Source organism: Tachypleus tridentatus, chromosome 12, assembly GCF_004210375.1.
Source record: "Tachypleus tridentatus isolate NWPU-2018 chromosome 12, ASM421037v1, whole genome shotgun sequence".
NCBI classification, from domain to species: Eukaryota; Metazoa; Arthropoda; class Merostomata; order Xiphosura; family Limulidae; genus Tachypleus; species Tachypleus tridentatus.
In genome coordinates this window covers 96,773,775-96,799,400 of record NC_134836.1, presented here as the reverse complement: position 1 = coordinate 96,799,400, position 25,626 = coordinate 96,773,775, and the positions used below count along the sequence as shown (strand labels likewise).

The 25,626-nt window shown below is 34.2% G+C and overlaps 1 long non-coding RNA gene across 7 annotated transcripts in view; it reads right to left on the bottom strand.

Annotated features, from left to right (window-relative positions):
- LOC143234083 (uncharacterized) overlaps positions 1 to 16,663 on the bottom strand; it is a 38,830-nt gene extending 22,167 nt beyond the window's left edge. For 2 of the 7 annotated variants that reach the window (XR_013018514.1, XR_013018510.1), the window contains exons 1-2: positions 16,456 to 16,653; positions 16,263 to 16,340 (exon numbers count right to left, since the gene is read on the bottom strand). This is a non-coding gene — a long non-coding RNA (uncharacterized LOC143234083). Of the gene's footprint in view, positions 1 to 4,885; positions 5,632 to 5,865; positions 5,948 to 15,708; positions 16,239 to 16,262; positions 16,341 to 16,455 lie in introns of those variants that run through there. The other 5 variants (XR_013018513.1, XR_013018512.1, XR_013018511.1 and 2 more) reach the window with 5 other exon arrangements.
- Positions 16,664 to 25,626: the final 8,963 nt, after the last annotated feature.

Here is a 25,626-nt window from a genome sequence, read left to right as displayed (position 1 = left end):
CTTACAATAATTAGCTTATTTTGTGATGTGTTTGACAGTATATTTATAATAACTGAAGCCAGATGTATAATTAATGGTGTTAATAAAAAACAAACAAATAAAATTGTAGAAGTTCTGTTAAATGTAGACCACCTGAAAAAGACATACATAGAATCTAAAGAAGTCCAAAAGGCAAGGCACAAAACTGGTACCAAACCACATGGTGAAAAACCCCAAGATGGCATCCCAAGAAATGAAAAGTAAGGATATGTACTGTGATCGTTATCAGTCCTGCAGAAATTGCACACCAGATTGTTATCAAATACTACATATTCAAATAAAAAAGAACCATGAAGTGGTTGAGGTGGGACAAGCTGATCCAGGATTCTAATCAGCATCAAACATACATGATGAATTGAGAAACCAATAGGTAGGAAAGAAAACTGCCAAGCATGAAATATAAATAAAGGTAGCAATGACTCATGTTGCAACAGAAGAGCAACCAAAAAATAAAAATAAATAGTATAACAGATATCCCATGTGATGCTAAATGCACAGGAGTAGCCCAAAAAATAGACAGGTGGAGAAAATGAGCTGACTGTAAGTTCCTACTAATAATGGATGGTGAACAAATGGTACAAGACAGTGCCCTACCCCAGATGACCTCAAAAGCAAAAAAGCCATGTGTGGAGAAAAATAAGTGAAAATGGGAAATGCCCTACCATAGAGGGGAAGGAGGAAAAGGTATTTCACACAAGTCCCCTAGATATAGGTGAAACACCATGTATAGGAGATGTAAGGAAGATATTAACTATAGAAGAGTCAACAGGGTAAAATGAAGCTGGTAATCTGGGTGGGAGATAAAATTGATAGGATTAACAAACTATCCCCCCCATACAGGCAATGGAACTTCTAAGTATATGGAATCAAAAATAAAATCTGCCTGATGGTTAGCTGAGGTAAATTAAACCAAAGCCTGTGGAAGATGAAACAAGCAATTACCCTCTCCCAAAAAAGGACAGAAATGTTCAACATGAAATATATTGTCTGGAGAAGGAGAAAATTATACTGTTAACTGTTTCTTTAAAAGGCTGACATAGGCCTGGCAAATTCTGCAATACAGGCCTGGGATGGCAAGGCATAACCAGATGGAGGAAAACTGACAAAAGCTAGGTCATCCTGAATGGGTTTGACAGTTGTAGGAGGAAGGTGAGTAATATCGACAGAAGGTAGGGTGCTCCCCAGGCTCCAGGAGTCCTCACAAACTAATTATAAGTATAACTTATGAAGAATTATGAAAATAGTGAAAATAATGTACATTTAAGTAAGTGTACAGTGAAATAAACATATGTATAAGCTAGTATGTGTTGAAGAAAAGATATTTGATTTATCCATAAGATTAATAACAGGTAAATCTAAAACAGCAGACACTTCTTAAGCCTAAATGATATGTGCAGCACAAAGTATATTATTAAGCTCTAATTTAAAAAACTTAACCTAACAATAATACACACAATATTAGGAGGAAAAGATTCTGCAGATCCCTGCTTCAGAAATTCTGACAAAGTTAATATGAAGAAATATAAATGATAAAAAAATGAAGTAGACATTATATTACAAAAATTAACCAAGTATGTATTGAAAATAACATATGTATGAGATGTGTTGTTTTGAAGACAAAAAATATGGTAAACCTAATTTATGATATAACAGTAAGATGAATCAGAGGAAATCCAAAATAACAAAGACCCATGTTAAACCTAATCTAATATTGTAGGACAAAGGATACAATTAAGCTCTAATTTGAAACCAGTCTAAACGTATGTTATTGAATGAAAATAATTACAGATAATAATACTAAGAGTAAAAAATATTCAAAAACCATGACAGTATGATGCCTTATTTTTCCAAAGTTGACAGACTGTATTTCAAGATGTGTGGGCCCCCAAGCTTGAGTCAAGGCTCAAGGAAAGTCAGGTCATTGGATGATCAATTTCTAAATGAAGTAAAGCTGATAATTCCCTAATTGAGGACTGCCACATGAAGCCTGTGTAAATGTGCTAATAGAAAACATAACCTCCAAAATGGTAACTTAAAATTCAAAGTTCATAATTGTAAATGAATAATCAAACACAACTGTGTTAGCAGAAGTAAATAAGGAGTAGAAACACAATTTGTAATGAAGTTTTAAGTTTCTTAGCTACGTATAAATATAATTCCACTTTATAATAAGTTACAGAAACCACCATTGCTCAATAAATAGTAAACTTGTTGAGAAAATTGATACTGAAAAAAAAATGGAGAAAGCACAAACTAAACATCAGCACCACTAAACAGAAAGCAATAGGTAGAATAGCACAGAGGAAGTCACCTGACACATAGGTGTGTGACACTACTACTTTTGATGTTAGTATGCTGCATACTAATCTGCATGCAAGAATCGGTTAAACGATGCAAATCAAAATATGCATAGGTGTGAAAGGCTTGTGGCATGCAAAAAATATTTGCTAATAGAAGGCAGCACTGAATGAGAATAGCTTTTATGTGAGTGAAAGTAAGGTATCTTACAGATATAACTTTTAATTAAAAAACAAGCAAAATGTTGCTTTTAACAACATTTATTGTCTGGTGTATGAACATACCTGTTTTAATTAAAATTTAATTTTTGTTTTTACTTTTTACACCATAACTAAAAATATGCTGCATGTGTTAAGATTTACTTTGTAAATCTTCCAAATAGGAAAGTATGAATTTCTTCTTATAAGAAAAATAGTTTTACCTATGCAAGTTATCAATAAAGCAATGAACAAAGAGGGTAATTACAAACTGCACTCAGTTAAATTCACGTACAAAACAATTTCACAGGAAAAACCATTGTAATACTATATTTAGAATATCAATAAACTTGTAACATTTCACAAAAGAAAAAACTCGCTTACTGTTATAGTGTGAATGTGTTTTTTGCTAAGAAAGTATATTAAAATCAATCACATTTGTTATAGACAATAATATTAGTGTTATCAAATTTTGAAAACAACATTAAGTTACCTTGCAACTTTCGATATTTATTCTTCTCAGAAAAACCCTAAAGGACTGAATAAAAAGTAAAATTAAAAATCAATTGAGCCTAATATTATTGTCTTATGACAACTATGACTGATTAAATACTAATGTGTAAAGGTTATGTGTTACTATTTACTTCAGTTACATATAAATGGAACTTTAAACTTAGCAAAACTGAATCTAAGGAAATTCATAAGTACTATTGATTGCAGTATTAACAATAATTTTAATTTTTTATGACTTTTATAAGGGCTCTGTAACCAATATTCATGGACTCGGAAAAAAGTTTTAAAAAACTAATATTGAACCCATTAACATTTTTATGTTAGCAATGTTTTGTTAATCAAATGGAAACAAGAAAAGTCCAGTTTTAAATCATGTTTTTTTTATACTTTCTCTAAATATTTACTGTAAATACTAACCCCATGAGAACAATAGGCATCTTTTTATAATTATTAGACATCTTTGTTATCAGTAAGCTTAGCATCAAAACACAGTTTGTAATTCAAATTTGAACTCTTAATTTCTTAATTTCATAGAGAAATATTTAAATTCTCAATCTTCACTTCTCCTTATCATGTGACACTTTGCTTTGAATTACTCATTTCAGGTTCTCTCTGCTCCTTTACAATCTTTTGGATTTTCCACCAACTACATACTTATACCATAAATATTGCTCAGTCATAATGCAAATTTAGTCTCCAAGCTTTTTTTACTGAGATATAAATGAGAAAGTCCAACCCACATGTCACACACCTCCTATCTTAGTATGTTTCCAATGATATCAGTTTCTTTCTTACATTTGCTATAGAAATATTTATAACCAACAGAAAGAGCAAATTCTGTTTAGAAAATATGTAAAGAGATTACTCTAGTTAAGCACCAAGTTAGTAACTATTAAGCCTCAGATTCATTGTTTGCCTTTGCAGTGTTTAGTTCAACCAATTATGAGAACATTTTTAACATTTATGGCTCAGTTCAAAAGCCAGTTAAATTATAGTAATTTTAGGACATTCTACATTGCTTTCAGTGGTAATGTTTCATGTTTTGGATTGCATATTTGAAATAACATGAGTGTTTACAAACACCAATACTGTTATAAAAGGGTAGGCCTACAGTGCTTCGTTATCAATATCAAAAGCCTTTAGTTCCAAACACAGGTACATTTTTGTATTTGTTGCAATACAAATGAAATTGTAAAAATCAGAAACGTATTAGGCTAGATAAAAAGAAAAAAACCTGAAAGAAAAAACAAAAATTAATAAGTTTTCTTGGTACTCAATATTCATATCACGTGCACATTGTTTTGGTGACTGTAATTCAACTGTGCAGTGCCTGTAGTTCAACTGTTTGTTTACACAATAATTCAGCTATGATAAATGCTTTTTGGTTTGTCTGAAACAAAACACAAAATTACACCACAGGTATTGAAACCCAGTTTCTAGCATTGTAAGTCTGCAGACATACAGCTGTGCCACTGGTAGGCAAATGGATTTTGGCACTTTTTTTGGATGTTGGTATAGCTGTAATGTAATGAAACTAAATGAACCCAGATTCAAAAAGTCTATTTGGTTTTAACCATAATAATACATAATATGTAACTACTTGTTACAAAATGTGCTCATTTTATATAACAGTTATGTTATGGCAGATAGAATAACAAAAAAACTATAAAAACCTTTATTGAAAAATGAATTTTGATGTTATACAAACCAAATATGAAGACTGTAGAACAAAATAAAGTAGTTTTTTAATCTAACATGAAAATCATCTTGATCAGAGATTGAGCAAATATACTTTATTATCAAATTCTGATTTCTTTGTTTATAACATACTGGTGATATCTGTTAAAAGCCTAACAAATTTTATAAAGATATATTTAGTAAATTTGGAAAATGATAAAAGCTGAAATTACAATATATTCAAACACAAGAGGCATTGTTAATAGATTACATCTGTCTTCCTAGACTGATTTAATCCATTAACCTTTCAAATACATTCTCCTCTGCTTAAACCTTCTCTCAAATGGAATAGTATGTCTAATAACATTGATAAATTTATTACTAATTCTAATACTATTATTAATAGGTAAAATCATGTTGCATAACATTCAATAAACTGTTGATCTTTCTCTAGTTCCTATTCAAACAATAAGGTATAGTAACAAACAGTGTTTCTTTGGTAGTGGGCTTTAGTTTTTACAACACTTAGTAACTTATGATAAAATTTCATGACCTAAAATACTTCCTTCAATCTGGTTGAGTTAAAGAAAAGCATGTCATATTTGAGAAACTAATATTTAACTAAATTAGAAAAATTCAAGTTACATTATCTGAACATCATATATTGAAATATAATAAACTTAATTACATTTGCAAGACATTAGTACTAGATTTACAATATTTTTAATGTCATAGCTACTGCTGTTGTAACAAATGGCTTATATAGATGGTATTCCAAAATTACTATGTTTGTTTTGTTCCAGTTGGTCTAATGAAATCTGAGAAAAATGTTTCATCAACAATGGATGGTGGACACAGTATGGTTGAAAAGTTGTTGTGCACTCTTCTTCTAGAAAAACCTAAAGGACTGAATAAAAATATACTTGGCCTACAGCTAATGTGTAATAGAAAGTATAATTAGTTATAATTGAGCTTCACCAATTTTGAAGATTTGTTCACAAGGTAACAATTGTTATATTCAACATGGATTTATTTTTTATAAAAATATAGTATTTGCATTGAAAGATATATAATTCACAATTAATTTCCTTAGTAATTTTGGTAAATTAGACATGTTGGCACAGAGTGTATATCTACTTACTTTGTTATGTGTTATCATAAGTGGAGTAAACATTTCATAATACGTTTGTCCATTAGCAGGGTGCAGCAGCCTTTCAGCATTTCTTCAGTTCCAAACAGAATACCAGCAATTAGTTTAGTTTTATATTTTTAAAGGAATCTCATCAGTTATAAAAAATTCACAAATTCAGGGAAGAACACAAGAAACTGTAGTAGATATACATCAATTACTTGTTATGTAAACTTTATCTCCATAAAAGTGAATTGTACATTATTACAAAATAAAGAAGTTGTGCAAGTACCTTATAGGAACAACATGATTGAACATAATAAAAGTCAATTCTGTAGGAGCATGATGAATGTCACAAGCAATTGTACAAAAAGTAGATGAATGCAAGTCACAACAGCCATATATATATACACATATAGAAAGAATATGAATGAAAATTACAACAGGCAACTAGAAAGAAAAAGAAAAAAGGTGAGTGGAAGTACAACAGCCAACTGTACAGGAATAATATAAGTGGAAGATACAACAGGCAATTGTAGGGGAACCATATGAATGGAAGACACAACAAGCAACTGTAGGAGAACAAGACAAGTAGAAGTCACAACAGGCAACTGTAGAGGAACAATATGAATGGAAGACACAACAGGCAACCGTAGGGGAACAAGACAAGTGGAAGTCACAACAGGCAACTGTACAGGAACAATATAAGTGGAAGACACAACAAGCAACTGTACAGGAATGATATAAGTGGAAGACACAACAAGCAACTGTACAGGAATGATATAAGTGGAAAACACAACAGGCAACTGTAGGGGAACAATATGAATGGAAGTCACAACAATCAACTGTACAGGAACAAGACAGTGGAAGACACAACAGGCAACTGTAGAGAAAGAAGGTGAATAGAACTCACAATAGTCAACTGTAGAAAAAGATAAGCAGAAGTCACAACAGGAAACAGTGGAAAAAATTATAAGTAAAAGTCACAACACACAGCTATAGAGAGATAAAATGAATAAGTAAACAGGCAACTGGAAAAGATGAATAAGAGTCACAATAGGCAACTGCAGAGAAAGAAGATGAAGAAAAGTCACAGTAGACAACTATAGAAACATACAGCACATTACAAGTTGCTATGGACAGCTTGGGATCAACAAAAATTATAATTTTCCTACAGTGAAAATGTAGTTACTTATCTTATATATAGTTATTTTCATTCAGCACTGCCCACTTTATACAAAAAAGATTTTTTTACACATGTCACAAGCATTCTACCTACCCTCCATTAGAATTCAGGGATTCAAATGCATCTCTCATGCAAATCATCATGTGTCAATCCTCCACCTATAAAAGTGCCACCTACTCTCATGATGTATGTGACTCCTTATTCTGTTCTAATAAACTATCACTTTGAGTTTTAGCAGAAGATAGAAGCATTGGTTTTTACTAGGGAGGAAGTGTAAGGAGAGATAAGTACCTATCAGAAATACATTTTCAGTGTAAAAAAATTATAACTTCCAATATGGTACATCACCTTTACTCACATAAATAGCTAAAACCCCACAATGAATAAGTGAAGAGACCAGTTTGAAGGAATGAAAGAAGTATTCTTTGAAAGAATCCAAATGACATTCCCTTAGAGGAGATAGTCATATTCTAAGATCAGATATGGAAACTGCACCACTTCTGAATCAGGTATACTTGTCACCTATCATAGAAAAATGTTGCACATATGGGCTGAAAATAGAAAAGCACATTCAAATTGAGAGAAAAACTGATCTGAACCGTGCAGTATTTATGAAATGAATCGCAGAAATAATAAAGGTGGGTAAAATTAAAAAGATGTGCCTCTAGGTGTACAGTGGCTAAGGCATGACAGACCATACTTGGCAGGTCAACATTACACAAAACCCATGCTGCTCAGGACCAACACCTACATGAGGGTAGGATGGGATTATACCACCAGCAAGTTAGCTATAATCTAAACCCTGGCTACTGGATATTGACACCCATTTGGGGGTAGGAGAGAGGATCATACAACCAGCAAGTCAACTACAATCCAAAATCCCACCATCTGGTGAGCAAGGAAAGAGGTTGATACTGTTTTCACCTCAAGTTCATGAAGCTGGAGGGAATCTAGTACCCAATAACTCATGACTTGGTGAATATGAATATGATAAACTGATAGATCAATCCAGAAATCTGACATCAGGTATTGGAAAGGTGTCCACATAATGTTAATCATCTCCCTCAAAAGTGAAATTGACTGGAATCACCCCAAGAACATTAACATCCCTGGGATAAAACAATGAAGGGATAGCAGAAGAGAAAGAACTGTAACAATCCACAATTAACTCCACCATGACACACAACACTGATGGAGTATAAATGAGGGAGGAATATTGACATCTGTAATACATGTGTGAGGATTTATGTTGATTGGTTTTACTCTAAATTCAAAACTCAGCTACTGGAAACCAACATCCACGTGGAGGTAGGATTAAGAAATAGGAAACCCAATCAAGGGAGTAAATTGCAATTTTTACATCTCACTCTTACTTTTACGTTTCATGTTGAAGGATATCATGTCATCTACAGCAAAATATCAATGCTCTACTCTCAACTGAATGATTTTGAAATAATTTGTATACATTACTTTTATATCATTGTCACATTCAGGAGGATGCCTCCATGGTCCACTTCTGTAGCAGTTTAGAACTGGAAAGTGGTAAAAACTCTCAAACTCCACTGGAAGAAAAGGGGTTAAAATATAGTGGAATGACAACACTTGAAACAATGCAATGGGTAACCATGAAACCCTATTTTAAAAAGCAGATGATACCAATCTAAGAGCATATAAGTACACACAACTAAAGCTCTGAACACCCAACAAAATAAACAAGGCTGAAGCAAGTTCAAAGAGCAATGAATGAAACTGAGAAATCACCCTGTAGAGAATAAACCAAAGACAGGGTCACGAGTGACAAAATCTTTGGAAATGCAAATAATCATTGTGACTTGAGTGTCACACAGAAATTACATTGGTGCATCAGTCCCAGATTTAAAAAAAAAAAGTGACGAGTTAAAAAACTGTAACAAATGTGTAACCTAGTCAGGACAACTTCCTCCTTTTGATCCTTAAAGAAGCAAAACAGCCAAAGGGCAACAGAAGATTTGATCTGTAAAAGCTTGTAAACACATTGCTCACTCCAAATAGACTGCCATCTGGCATGGAGCTGAGCCTTGAATACAGTACCATAGTCTATGCATGGGACAGGCACAGTCATTATACCACTAGAGCAGACAGGTTTAGCTGTGATGTCGGTGAGCTCATTCCTATGAAAACCAACATGGCCTGGTATACAGAAAAACTGAATAGAAGTAGATGACAAAGAGAAATGGGCCAGGCTGTTTTTAATATCGACGAGAACAGGGTGAGAACTAACATGAAGCAATTCCAGGGCCAGTAGAGATCAAGTGAGTTGGTATAAATAGTACAGTTCATGTACTGCACAACTTCTATGTGATCCAGGGCAAGAGAAATGACATGCAGTTTGGTAGTGAACACAGAAACTGTAAAGGGGATTCTGCATGTAACCATCAAACCACGACAAATCATGACAGATCCAACAGAGTTACTTGATTTTGAACCATTCATATAAATGATAAAGGCTGCATCTCACAGTTCAGATAACCTGCTTTGACTATAGCAAGAGGACATGGTGATGTAGAGGTCAATATCATAACATTAATAGACAACATAATTCCATCTTTGCAAGTGGAGATGTGGCACACCACAGAAATGCCTTGGCTGGAGAAACCAGCGAGGATCTCCAACTTGGAAATGTTCTTTAAATCCCTCTCAACTATAATTCCTCTGGAAGAATTCAAAGTTGCATAGGGAGTAACCTTGATAGTTATATCCCCAATGGCCTTCAATTTCAAGAGGAGTTTGATATGTCATGAAGATGTTTCCACCAAAATATCTCCAGAGTGCAACTTCTTTACTGACTTGGGGGGAACCAGTAAGCCCCTCTAATCCCTTTTGGATAAAACTGGGAGACATCTACCCTTAGGATTTCTCAGATATGGAATGCATAATTAATTGAGGTACAGAATCTGACTAAGATGGTGACTGTACAACAGTCATCCACGCATGGTCATTTTCTGATAATCTGTTTTTTTTCAATTTTTATTTATTTTCTCACGAATGGAGGTATCCAGAATAAAGGCAATATAATTTCAGTATCCACAGAACCCACCAACCATGGAGCTCTAATAGGAGACTTTACAAAGCCAAACAAGGACATTGCAGCAATGCTAAAGTTTCATGAGCACCATACCCAAACACCAGCATCAGACACAATGTCCACAACACCTGTTGCAAATGTCTGACACTGGTACCCTGTTGACTCTAGCCCAAGTAAACCCGCTGACAAACTGGACCTGAGCAAGCCATCCCAAAGCCTCCTATGTACATGAATTCAAGGCCAAAGTGGTGTGTTAGGGTTGGGTCCCTCAACCACCAGGATCTTCTACTCTCTTTCAAAGGTCACCATGTGCAGTAAATACATGGGTAGATGTTTAGATCCAAGATATGGTAAACTAAAAGTACAGAACCTTCTCTGAAAGGTCCCCTCACCATGTACAGAAATTCACACTGAAGGGGGGGGATTGAATCAATTAAAAATAGTAAAAACCAGAAATAATCATTTTTGTGACTAATGAATTTAATTTAATCATAACTTCATTTGGTCATTTATTTCTGTGACATTAATTGCTCTAATGTACAAGTAATTGATTGTATTAATTAAATGAGTTAATAACCCAGTTCTAAATGTGAAGTGAATGTAATCTTTGTCAATAAGCTGTAACTAGAATGTTTAAATTTGAATGATATAACACAGCACTAGAACCTTTGTTTTTAACTGACTCAACATTTAAATATGACATATTTATGAACCAAATTCAACAGAGATTTTAACAGAACTAGGGCTACCTGGTAAATCCCACTCATCAGATGAAAGTGAAAAAGAACAATTTCTTTTTTAAGGAAGGGGAGATAAGAAAATGGCTGATGACCCGTCAAATCAGCATCCATTGAATGCTGATAACTGCCAAGGACACGCATAAAAAAATTCAACATTAGTGGATTAAATTTATTGCTTGATAAAAGCTAATCAAACAGTGGAATCGATTGGCATGCCAGAGGAAGAGTTTAGGAATAAACCCTAAAAAAAGCAATAAAAAAGCTACTACTGATAGAAACATTAAGAAAAGTATTTGGTATTGATTAAAGTTTTGGCCTGAGGATTGAAATTACTTCAGAGTTATAATAAAAAAGTACATGATGAGAACAGCACAGCCATCAAAGAAATAAATCTGAATTATCATGTGAAAGATTATGCAAGATTTTCCAATGCATACACAAGTCACTTGGCAGGTTGGAGAGGAAAAATTATGAATAAGTAGTGCTGATTATACACTGCATCAAAATCACTGAGTTACTCATTTGTTGATCGCATGGGAACAAACTCAGCAAGAAAAGACTTTCAGTATTTCAGATGTAATATTACCTAACTTACATTGATTTTTTTCTTGTATTACATCTAAGAGCTAAATTCAATTTGAACTGGTTGTTGTAGTGAGTAATGGGATGACCTAGAATGAGCCAAATGATCTGTTACCTTGCTGTTTATTATGTCTTAATCACTGCACTAAAATTTGGAACAGAACTTAATTATTAACAGGATATTACATACCACCTCAGAAGTCTTAAATGTGACTAATAACTACTTCAAAGCTGTGTACATGTACACAATGAACAATCATAGTAGTCATGTAATCATACATGTTCAATATGGAAAACAAGATCTGAAAGATTCAAGGTACAGGTTTTACAAGATTACAAATATATGGATTAATCTTACACTTACATGTGAGCTGAAATATAGCAAAAAAAGTAAAGTTTTAAAGTAAAAAACAATTATAGGTTAAATATTAAACATATAGTATTGAGGTTTAATGTTTTTACACAAACCCTTAAAAACAAAGAAACAGCAGGTCTAGTTTATAGAGCCCACCTTGTCATACAGTAATAAGGGTCAACAGATTCTGTTTCTATTAAATAGTGAAATGCATCATTGGCAGTTGTTTCTATAATGGTTTTATCACTACCACTCTAATAGTGGGATTGTGTGATATTTTGGTTTTAAGAAGTATTCATACAACAGTATGATGACTTGAAATGTTTTGCTTGCCATTATCTCTATTGATATAGATTTTTTTACATGTTAATGTACTTTTATTGTGAATCAGTCTAAAAATGTGTAACTATTTGAAACTTTTTATGTTCATATGCATGATTATTACTGGACAGGTGTTTTGTGTGTTTATATAACAATTAAATATAATAAATTAGCACAGGATGGTACTAGGCATCTACTACTTCTTGTTTCAAGATGTAAATGTTTTAAAAAAATAGTTCTTTTCAGAGTTCTAAATTCAACTTTAAAGAGTCACTAGAGTACCACTTTAATTTTCCTTGTTTTTAAAGTATAAAAATGTGAGTTCACTTACTGCCAATTGACTTAACTTTCTTGCAGCAAAGATAGCATATGATGTCCAAAAATAAAAAGCTGTCTTTCCTCTCTGTGAATAAGATAAGGACAGCCAAGCCTTTGATCTCAATTTCCAGTGGACACACATTATAAATGTGAGGTGTATTTCATATGCAAGCCTAGCTTTGTTATTGTATTTTATTTTTTATATATAATATTAGAGCTGTCCCTATGAGACTGTGAAGGAGAGTTAGACTAACGTTTAGATCTTAAGTCACTTTCTTGTAGCTATACATAAACTTGTGGTATTGGTATAACTGTTAACTTATAGTTTGATCTCACACTATAACGTTTAGTGAAGATTTCCTGAATCAAATCTCATCTATCAAGAACGGCATGATGGAAGAAGAGGAACAGCCACAATCTTGGAATAAACACCAAGACATCATGAGAGGTGAAGAAACGAGAGAGAGAGAGAAATAAAAAAATCATTGAATCATTGCATATCTTCCACTGATCTGCTTGAGTCTACTGTAAGATATGCTGCAAATGAACATGTCTGCATGAAGAAGGGACTTTAGAGATGCTAGAGTCCCTAATGGAGGCAGAAACTTTAATGTGGGAAGACAAGGGACACAACAACATTGGAGATTAGAAATTTCACATCTCAACGAAAAGAAAAAAAAAAGATGGTAGAGTCCACACAGCAAATGAAATGATAAAGGCCCACAAATGAATCAGATATATATAGCAGGAGTCAATACTGACACAGAGAACCTGACTAGCCAACCCACATGAGATTCCAGCAAAAAGGAAGTCTTAAAAAAAGGCTGCTTCACAGGACATGGATATGATGACGAAATCATTCTTAGGTCATCTCAGATTAACCTGAATATGACCTAAGAAGGTCAAAATGTCCTCCACTTTATTTTAATAAAAGTTTTAATACCCATACCAGCTATCTTGAGAAACATTTTTCTTCAAAGGGGTGTATTGTCATCATGAGCTAATCATTCATACAGTGATGGAAATGCAGGCCCAATTAATGTACTTTTCATATGGAAGCTTTCAATACTTGAAAGCAGACAGGTTTGAGCTCTTAAAGCCAAAGAAAAAACTTGTGTGACCCTAAGTTTTCTATAAAGTGAGCCAATCTTCCATGAGATAAGAGCCCAGAACTGGTTCCAGAAAAAAGTTCTCTCTAATTCGCATGATAGCTGGTCTGTCAAGAGTGGAAACTTGACAAAAATTTTCTTCCCAAGAAAAGGAGGCCAAATGCAGTTTCCCAAGAAAAAACTGAGGGAGTCTAAATCTAGAATGGACAGCATCCTGATCAAACAGAAATGAAAAAGATAATTAGGTAAATGCTGAAGAAGAAATTGAAGTAGCATGATGAACAGGTACATGTGACCTTCCCCAGCAAAGATTTCAGGATTGAGATGTCTCACAGAAAGATTGTGTTATAAAAGACTATGAAGATGAGCAAGCAAAAGACAAGGATAAGAAAACTGAGGGTAAAGACAGTGCAAGTAGCAGAAAAAGAAAACCCCTCCAAGCTAGAAGAGGAGATTCAAAGGATTGAAGCACTAGAAAATAAGATGAATTCAGACTAGAACAAAGAAAAGTGGTCTCAAGTTTGAAAAGGATATTGAAACTGAGAGTTAACACAAAACTGAAACAAAAAATCAATTTGAAATAACACAAAAAGTCAGATGAGGGAAGAAAAAGAACAAAAAATCCTGGTGTTGATGTGTATGCAAAATGCTTGCCTAAGAGCCAATAAAAACAACTGGAGTAATAAAAACAGTTCAGATACCCAAGTTATAAACAGCACCAAAAGACAAAAGTGGAGTGTCACCTAAGACTCATCAGGTTGAACCAGAAGAAAAGAGAAGCTATGAGAAGAGCTGGTCAAACTCATTGAGAGACAAGGAAGGCTCAGAAGAAGCTACAGAATCAAGAAGTCTGGGTCAATGAATGGTCCACTTAATGTACAATGATTGTAAAATCTAGCATTCGGTTATGCAAAAACACCAGTGTCATATAATAAATGTTACTATAAGCTTCAAGTGAAAATATAACTTAATTTAAAAGTTAGACAATTTTCTATTTGATGTTAGGCCTGCAGCAGAAAGTCACTGTAGCAGACATTAAAGAAGTCATTTGTTGTTGTTTCATATAATAGATTTATCGTTATTTCTACCAAACAATCCAAAAGGACCTACTGTTCGTAGAGCATATTACAGTATTATAGAGTATTGACTATATAGCTGCTTGTACCAAGGAACAGGCGGGTGTTAATGCAGGAGGGAATATCAAAAATTTTATATTAGAAGAGCTGTTTAAAAAGTACAAGGAAATTCTAAAATAACACAAGTGTGTGGCTCATTCAGAATTTATTCTTTAAGTCAGGTGTAGGAATGAATTACTATAGTATACAGATCATGCTTATTATCAGACAAGTCCAACTAACCTACTTGTTGGTGTAAGCACATCTCTTACAATAAATCTTCCAGCATTTTTAAGCATATGAGCTTGATCAATAATTAATAGCTTATCTAGTCTGAGGAACTGTTCTTTTACTTGACACCATTATTTGCTCCTTTATGCACTACAATAAAAGATTGTTCCTTGTTGCCTGTAACTAAACTGTTAACATAATCTATAATATCCTGTCCTTTAGCACCTGACAAGCAAATTCTAGCCCTAGTCTTTCTGTACTCCCCAGTACATTCTATTTTGTCAGTATAGTTAATGTCTATCCTTAAATAGTAAAAATAAAAATAAAATTTTTAAAGGAGCATAATCATATAAATGCCACTCAAAGTGACATAATTGTATGCATAGGTACCATATGTATGTGAAAGTTTATTATCTAGATTCATTCAAATGAAGAAACATCCTTGTTTTCACAGTCCTTTTATCTCATTACCTATGTCCACATATTACATCTCATTCAGAACAGCATGTATGTGTGTGTATTCGTGCACTATACACTGTACTCGTTGCAAATTTTAATAAGAGATTTTAACAGGTTATTTGCTTCATTTACGGGAACTAACTTAAAAGTTAAGCTCTATACTTTAGAAATACGATACAAACTTCTGCATACACTAATACATTTCAGTACTGAATCTTAGAAAATTCAACTTCAGTTTTCACTAAATTTGCATGTAAAAAAATACATAACACTCAAAAATTAAAACAGAGCTAAAATAATTTAAGAGCAACCCTAAATCAGCATTAACATTATAGGAATTTAATTTTAAGAAAATTGGTTGATGAAAACGCTCACATAATAATGGAACAAAGTCTGGATTTAATTTTTGTCCTCTGTTTTTTGAAGAAAGTTGAAAGTCTGGACATAACTGATAGGCCAAAACTAGCAAAAGACCCCTTTAAAATTATAAACTTAATTTTTATTTAGTGTCAAATTTATAGCATTATACACACTGCCCTTGCCTCTTGAGAAATATTATTAAATTTCTAGTTTCACTAACAGTAAATTGAGTAATTAGTAAATCAGTGATAAATAAAATCTATTTTTACCCAACACATATCAATGTTTCTTTGCCGGTGGCAGTTACCCTGTATTACTAATACAGCTTATAATTATAGTAGAGCTGTTATCTATCTTTAATTTTTTTATACTTAACAATATCAATTAATTGGGTTTAGCATCCAGCAAACCAAACACAATTACACTAATTCCAACTTGGAAGTGTAAGGTGATTTATCAAATCGTCCCTTGGATGTCTTGGATAGCTCATGCTTTAAAAGTTAATTATACCAGCAAAACCCCCCCCACACGCAAGTAATAACTACTAGTTTCTGCGGAATGCTACCGACCTTTTGGCCTTTTCTGGCGTAGTCGGACAGTTCTATAACAACGTACTCGTATTTAGCATTCAATGACGATCATCATCCCTAAAAAAAAAAAGATTTTTTTAGGTCTTAGTTTCAAAAAGAGCTATCATCACAAAATCAAAGTAGATTTTATTGAAATATTTTTTTTGTAGGAGTTGTTATCGACGAAAAATACCTTGCTTTTCTGTGGCAACACTCGTGAGATTTTCAGTTTCACTGTAGAAAACAAATCTACTTTTTAAATCTAATGTCTAAATTTGTTTTTGATTGTTTTATATTTAAAACTTACTCCTTTTCTTTTCTACCCCCTCCCCCCGCTGGTACAGCTGAGAGTCTACGGATTTCCCCTCGGTGGGCTCAGTAGATAGCCCAATGTTGCTTTGCTATAAAAGAAAAACGCACATACTCCTTTTTTGTAATTTTTATTGGGTAAATTTGAATCGTATCATTTTTCTGGATTGTTTTATTTATTTATCTTCTATAAATAAACCTCCTCGTTATAAAAATATTATCCATTTATATTTGATGATGATCAGTGCGGCAGTTTCTAAGATCCGAGTTTTGAACGTATTTATCGTAAGCTTCGTTATATTTATAACAAGATTATACAAGATCATTCTTTACACCTTCATTTGTTTCAATACTGCAGCTGGAGCGAGCTTCACGACTTGCATCATACACTGACGAACGTATTCACTTTGCTAAATCAAGTTAGAGGCTTTAACTTCCATAATACTAGAGTGTTGCATATGAAATGTCGGATTTTAAAACGAGTGTGTGTGTGTGTTTTTTTTTCTTATAGCAAATCCACATCGGACTATCTGCTGAGCCCTCCCAGGGGAATCGAACCCCCGATCTTAGCGTTGTAAATCCATAGATATACCGCTGTACTAGCGGGGGGCATTTTAAAACGAAAACGTGAAAGAAGTACATCTTTTCGTCGTTTAAGTATTTAATCAAAATAAGCTCCTTTAGACTTAATACACTTCTGCCAACGTCCTTTCATGCAATGAAGTTTTCGAAGGCACTTTCAATTGACCTGTGGTTTGCAAACTTTTTTCTTTCAAAATGTTCAAATGTTTAAAAAACTGATAATCTGAAGGTAAAAAAAATGGTGAATATGGTAGATGAGGTAAAGTTTTACACTGAATTTCGTTTAGTTCTTGGATAGTAACTTATGAAACATGAGGTCGAGCATTGCCATGAAGCAGTATCGTACACCAAGATCGACTATTATTGGATGTTTTCATGACAACCAACTTTCAATACATAATTTCCAGTTCACAACAATATTTCTCTGCTGTGATTGTTTCTCCTTGGTTTAATAATGCATAATGGACCGTACCTGCTAATGACCATCAAACATAAGCTTCTTATGATAAAGAGCTAGTTTTAGTACTTATATACAGTTGCTTAACTTTAAAAATCGCTGTTGATTATCGGAGAATCATTTTCTCATCACAAGTGACAATTCTCTTTGTCTTCTTTGATGCTTTTTAGTCAATTAGTGAGGTACCCATTTATCGAGCTTTTTCACCTTACCAATTGCTTCAAGATGTCGGGAAACTGTTTAATAATAAACATTAAGTTTGTCGGCAAGTTCTCTCATGATTTGGTGGGTATCTGATTCAACTAAGGCCTGCAATTCTTTCTCATTAATGGCTGTCTGAAGGTGGCTCCGAGGATCATTTTTCAAGGCGAAATTTCCTAAACCATTGCTGAGCTATGTGCTAATTAGCTGTACCGTCACCAAATGCAAGATTGATATTACACGCCGCTGCGGTCGCGTTGTGTTCAAGCTTGAACTCGTACAAAAAAATTAGACGAATATCAAATTTATCCATGGTGACAAAAATCTATATAAATATGATTTAACTTTTGAAATAGAAAAGTAAAGTAAGCTTGAAGTAAACAAGACAAGGTAATAACATATTCTGACAAATTTACGATAATGCTTCTCTTTCAGACAATGGCGTCAGGATATTTTCGTTTGGGGGAGGGGGAAGGTAGCTGAGGTAAACTGTGGAGGGGCTTCCCAAAATGTCATCAATATGAAGTATAGATGGTAAATTATAATAATGTAAATACCAGCGTATATTTCAGAAAGGTGTACTATTCTGAACTGCGTTTTCAATGCAGTTTTCATTGGAAATTCATACTCTGATTAATAATTCATTATTACAAATTAGAAATAATATGTTTATGAAAATATGCATATATGTAAAAGAGGAAGCTCACTTAAATTCCACCCAAGGTGATACATAATAATAAAGAAAATCAATATTAATTTAGATTGAACATTTAATATACCATTAAGAGTAAAGCTACAAATAAAAAAATGTAACATAAAGACATAGTTTACATAGCAGAAATGAATTATCCCATGTGAAGTTAATACACTCTGAGGAAAAGTAAAGTCACTATCAGGCTAACTATCTTTCATCATGTTCTATCTCAAGATAAAATGGCATTACACAGGGAGCAGCAATACAGCGCATAAGTTTCAGTGCATTCAGTGCGTTGCTATGGGACGCATGACACATACTTCCGTCTTAATGAAGACGTTGAGTTCTACAGATCTATGTCTCTTTGATGTTAATTGTTAAGCAACAACGACGATTGAGTTTTCCATATTTTATGAATATATGTAGGTAACAATATTGGGAGGCTGAAGGGGACTTGGCTCATTTGGAGGCTTAAGCCCCCAAGACCCCCTTGGTGCCGTCACTGCTTTCAGACACTAAAAATCAGTTTTTAAAATCTGCAAATGAATCTCTGACATTACATATGCAACAACCTTATAATTACAGGTATCATTTCGACAAAGCGATGGTGCTGAAAACAGCATCACAGAAGCATCTAAATTAACAGTACGTCATGCTAACATTATCTATCAATAAACTGTCAAATAGTAAATAGTTATAGAAAAGGCAATAACTCAAGATAAAATAAATATAAATGATTGAAATTAATATCGACTTCTTGGAAAGTTTATAGTATCTAGGATTTTGACTATAACTGCAAAGGTTCCAGCACACATTGTCTATTAGTGCTATCTTGCCTCTTTTACATATACATATATCGACTCCCCATCACACCAAACATACTCTTTCAGCCGTGGGAGCGCTATGATGTAACGGTCAATCCCATTATTCGCTGGTAAAAGAGTAGCCCAAGAGTTGGCGGTGGGTGGTGATGACCAGCTGCCTTCTTTCTAGTCTTACACTGCTAAATTAGGAACGGCTAGCTCAGATAACCCTCGTATAGCTTTGCGCGAAATTAAAAAACAAACACATAAACAGGAAAAAATGATTTAAATAATGCCACTTTGCCTCTGAAGAAGGAAGGTCCACTTTTTAAAAGCGTTTGGGTTATAAGGTTTATATTGATTTCTAGTCTCGGAATACCCAAAAGGCACTCAAAACACGTGCTTAGGGCACCAGAAAATCAGGAGCATCAAAGAAAAAAAATGTTTGAAAAAATTTGATATTTGACATTCAAAGAGAGCATGGAAGTAGCAGTGATGGTAAAAATCATGCCTCATCGATGAAATTATCCAAGGTTTTGCAATCAGAAAACCTAGAAAAGCTATTTTAATTTAAGCATATATTTAAGTTTTGTTACATTTTGAAAGTTAGTAATTTATTTTACGGTTTAGTGTTGTTTTAATTATAAATTACGTATGTATATTTAGCACCATAATCTTTTCAGTGCTTAGGACCTATAAAGTCATAATTCGGCCCTGTTTATTTCCATCAAGACTTCTTGAACTTACGTGTTTTACTAACATTTTAAATGATAACAAATGTAATGTATGAAACAAAAACAAAAATTATTTTCCTCAAACATATTATAGCCAGCAATTCGTTTTTAAAATTATTAAACTTTTGCGTTTTATATTATTGCACTGTGCATCCTCTCTGTTTGTTTATTTTTAACCCAACAAATTTATTTTATCACAAGGCATTGTTGTGATCTAAAATTAGACTTGAGTAGTTGTTGTTTAGAATTAAGCACAAAGCTACACAATGGGCTATCTGTACTCTGCCCACTGCAGGTATCGAAACCCGGGTTTTAGCGTTATAAGTCCACAGACATACTGCTGAGCTCCTGGGGGGCAGACTTAAGTAACTTTTAGATCTCCCTCAGTACCGTGACTATTGGTAAAACATTATGAATATCGATGGTTATGATGAGCAAATTAATTCCGAGCTGATATTGTTACACTTTACTTAACGCCTATCTATCTAGCTCTGTTCGTATCTGGCCATTGGCCAGTTTTTGTACAACCTGACTTTCTCTGACGAAGATAGCTAATGTTTCCAATGAAATACCAACGTCCGAAGCGAATTCACTGAACGTAAACGACTTGTGATGTTCGAACTATATAAACGTTCCTAATAAAGTATCATAAAACTTAATTTAACGTATAAGTCTGTGTTTATGGAAAAAAAAATATTTATCTTATTATATAATCCCAGGACAGATATCAAGTTATATGAAAAAATCATTCAAGTAAAAATGGAGTGGAATTCACGTTCATTGACTGCTTTAAATCTTTTCATTACCCTTTCTTTTCTACAGATAACTCATATCATACAAAAATAAAAGTGTATAGTTCAGTGTTGAGCCAATGAAATCTTTGTACAGTTATCGTTAAAAACAGTAAAACAAAATATAATCTATAATCACAACTTTACAAACTAACGAAACTACTTTCTAATAATTATTATTTCACTCTTCTCTTTTGACTTCTGTTTATAACATATTTTCTGCTTCTTCGGTATAAACTTTTGGGTGGAAGATACAAGGTCAGTGGGTTAAATTTTAAATGGCGTACATGTCTTTAGAGTGACTTGTTATGTGACATTAATTACTGCGTTCGTTTGAGTTGGCCCGTGTTAGGAACAGTTATAAACAAAACATTTTACAAGAGCTTGTGACGAAAGATTGACTACACTAACTTCGAAAGACTATGTAGAAATTAACTGTTTGTTTTGGAATTTTCTGCACGTAACCCCTGTTATTTTAAGCTGGAAGAATCTTGGTAAGGCAACTAATTATTCAACAGACTCGCCGTTAACACTTGGGTTGCTGTTGTGCCTCCAGAGAGTATTATTTGATGTTCACTCTTATAATGCACCCACAGCTTCAAATTATGGAGATGTTCTTGAGGAAAGGTTACGTCAACCACGAATTCTCGAATTCAGAACCCGATCTGAATAACAATTAGACCATGTCCGGCTGGTATAAAACGCTATGAAAAGTACTGAAGGTATTTTATACACTATAAGTATAGAATTTCGAAGTTTTAGAGCGAGATAGTTATACCACACTCGAGTGCTTTCGAATAGTTTACTCTTTTCCTGAAGAAGAATAGTGAACTATTCGAAAGCGCTCGAGTTTTGGGTCTCTCTTTAAAATTATCGCAATTTTTGTGTGTGATCGTCTGTGCTAACCTTTTAACCAGAAGTTATACCATACTCAGTGCCATATGGCCCGATATGGCCAAATGAATTAAGGCGTTCGACTCGAAATCTGTGGGTCGCGGGTTCGAATCAACGTCTCACCAAACATGCTCGACCTTTCAGCCGTGAGGGCGTTATAAAGTCACGGTCAATCCCACTATTCGTTGGTAAAAGAGAAGTCCAAGAGTTGGCGGTGGGTGGTGATGACTAGTTGCCTTCACTCTAGTCTTACCCTACTAAATTAGGGACGGCTAACTCAGATAGCCCTTGTGTAGCTTTGCGTGAAATAAAAAAAACACAAACAAACAGTGTCATATAAATTTGAAGTTAATCCTAGATATTTAAAGCGTAAAAGGAAACGTTATACCAACTTCATGAAAGTAACTTTTGTACGGATTGGTGTAGCAGAAAAGTTTCAGGTTGACTGGGACGTTAAATATTTATTACGATTTTGTGATTAGCTCTTAAGTGATATTTCTCGACATGAGGTACGTTTAAATGAAGACAATTCCACCATTAGAGTACTGATACTGTATAAATAACATATTACACCGTCCCAAGAGTTACTGAAATCTAACATTGGACATATGCAAAATACCTAGGGAGGCCAGATTTCCAAGTAATAAATGCGGAACACATTCAGATTTCTATGTGTTAAAACTGGGACCTCCCATTTTTATGGAATATTATAAACAATTAGTGGTGCAAACTATAATTATCATTGAGCGAAAAGGAATATTGACCAAGAGTTTCTTAAAATTCTGGTTTCCCAGTTGGACAGCGTCAAATATTCATATTTACAAGGCTACAATGAAGTGCACGACTTTTCTTAGTAGACACAGCAGATAATCTGATGTATCTTTGTATAAGAAAAAAAAAAAAAAACACGCTTAAAATTCTAAGCAACTGTTATTCGTGTCCATCCTTACGTTACCTGAAATAAATGCTTTGCATCTTAAAAATCGAATATCAGCTATGAAAAGTGGTTGTCATTCGCTTTTTTTTCCTTTGGCTGGTGCAAACCACGTGCTGAGTAGCATATGGCATGGTGACATTATATCGTCTGCTGCAGTCTGCCTTATAGCCAGCGTAAGAAGAAGCAGAAAGGTTGTGCTCAGTTATTCCAAGTTGTGGCATAATTTCCTCTCTTGATTCATGGTTGTCATAGGATCAAAGTTCTGAATACAAGTACAAAAGGGAAACATTTCCCTCCTTCCCTTCACCCTTCAAAAAAAAGGAAAAGAAAATCGGGATATTTAGGCGTCTTGAAAAGATCTGACAAGATATCAGGATAGCACTACCGAAAACAGGAGTCTAATTACCCTAAAATATCAAACTAACTGGTGTTGTTGTAGAGTTAGAACTCATTATTCGCGATCTACTAAATCCTGCAGCAAATTAAATGGCTTTTAAATAGCGTGAGTCTCAGGGGATTAATTTTTCAAACTCTTTTTACATGGTATTTGTATTCAATCCTTTTCTGTCACCTTCATTGTCTTAATCCGCTCATGACCAGAATTTTTATATACTAAAGACGATCTTTAGAGAAACATAATAAAGTTAAGCTTTGGAACAAATTGCGAAGTATTGATGATTAGCTGAAAATAAGGTTTGTTTTTGAATTTTGCAAAAAGCTACTCAAGGGCTAATTTAACAGTGTAAGACTAGAGGGAAGGCAGCTAGTCATCACCACCCAGCGCCAACTCTTGGGCTTCTCTTTTACCAACAAATAGTGGGATTAACCGCACATTATAACGCCCCCACGACTAAAAGGGAAGACATGTTTGGTGCGACGGTGATTCGAACCTGCGACCCTTAGATTGCGAGCCGAACGCTTTAACCCACCTGGCCATGCCGAGCCATCTGAAAATAAGCATCTTAACCAGTATATTAACGATTATATTTTGAAGAAAACTGAAATATTTTGAAGAATATTTCTTGAACGCATAGTTTTACCTTCTTTGTCACAAGTGTTTCTATAAAGCAAGGTATATGACACAATTAACGTATAGCCCTTCAAAACTTCCACCCCACATCATAGTTTATACCCTAACATCACATTTGATAGGTAATTGAAATAAATATATTTTGCAAAATTGAACTTGACCAACAAAGGTGTTTGTTTGTGCGGAGTTAAGCGCAAAGCTACACAGTGGACTATTTGTGCTTTGCTCACTAAGGATATCGAAACCTAGTTTTTAGCCTTGTAACTCCTTAGAAATGCCTCTGAGCCGGCCCAGCATGGCCAAGCGTGTTAAGGTGAGCGAGTCGTAATCTGAAGGTCGCAGGTTCGCATCCCCATCGCGCCAAACATGCTCGCCCTCCCAGCCGTGTGGGCGTTATAATGTGACGGTCAATCCCACTATTCGTTGGTAAAAGAGTAGCCCAAGAGTTGGTGGTGGGTGCTGATCACTAGTTGTCTTCCCTCTAGTCTTACACTGCTAAATTAGGGACGCCTAGCACAGATAGCCCTCGAGTAGCTTTGTGCGAAATTCAAAAACAAACAAACAAACAAGTCTTTGAGCCAACGTGGAACGAATAACAAGCAGTCGAGGTTGTCAAACGTCGGTAAATTCCTTTATGAACCAATCAAAATTAAGATCATTCATGAAATGAATTCGTGGCGTATTGACAGAATTATTATCGGTAAAAATTAGTAAGAACAGTTACATACATATTATAATATAAAAAAAAGCTAGTGCTTTCCAGCAATAGCTTTCAGGTCATATCGCTTAGCAACGAGAGTATAACATATTATTGTTGTTTGCTTATGTACTGAAAGTATCAAATGAAATCTATAGACAACAAAACTGAAAAGATATTTGTTGATTTCTTAATTTAGTCTTCGTTGATTAAAGAGGTTTGGTTTTCATTTCAAACGTTGATGATATAATATAAAACAGCTTAATTCAGACACGATTTAAATTTACAATTGAATCGATATATTTATTTTTATGATACATTTTATGCGCGTGACTCTTGGCTAGAAGATCCCACGCAATGTCTTCAAGCTTACAAGTTTTCACGATCCCTCGCATCACCCGTCACTAAAATCGTAATGGACAGACAGAAATTGAACTATTACTTCTGGATAAATGCGTTATTGCTTTTATGACTCTTCTTATTTACAGAAATCAAATGTGACGTGGCATGACACACATTAGTTTTTTAATAAAAGTTACATATTAATTTCGTTGAATAGAAAAAATTAATGGTAAGTTTACTTTATCAAACGTAGGGAGTGAAATGTTTATAGCCAAATACAGATCAAAAAAAGAAAGTTTGAGGTATTTCAAAAACTTAACAAATATTTATTCGTAACTTATCGATCAACAGGATTTGTGCTTTTTTCTTCATTAATGTTTCATGAAACGCTTTAATTACTAGGCCTGGCATGGCCAAGCGCGTAAGGCGTGCGACTCGTAATTCGCAGGTTCGCGCCCGCGACGCGCTAAACATGCTCGCCCTCTCAGCCGTGGGGGTGTATAATGTGACGGTCAATCCCACTATTCGTTGGTAAAAGAGTAGCCCAAGAGTTGGCGGTGGGTTGTGATGACTAGCTGCCTTCCCTCTAGTCTTACACTGCTAAATTAGGGATGGCTAGCACAGATAGCCCTCGAGTAGCTTTGTGCGAAATTCCAAAACAAAAAAAACTTTAATTACTTCTTATTTAGGGTTACCTCCATTAGACTAATAGCCTCTGGAAATAAAATCCGTCGTTTAGTGTTTGTATATTGCTTCATAACGAATAAGGAAGAATTAACAGTTTGCGTTACTGTTGACTGTTTTCAAATTTCCTACATCATATTAATGTATTCATTGATAGTTTAGTTTGAATTTCGCGCAGAACCTACAGGAGAGCTATCTGCGCTAGCCGT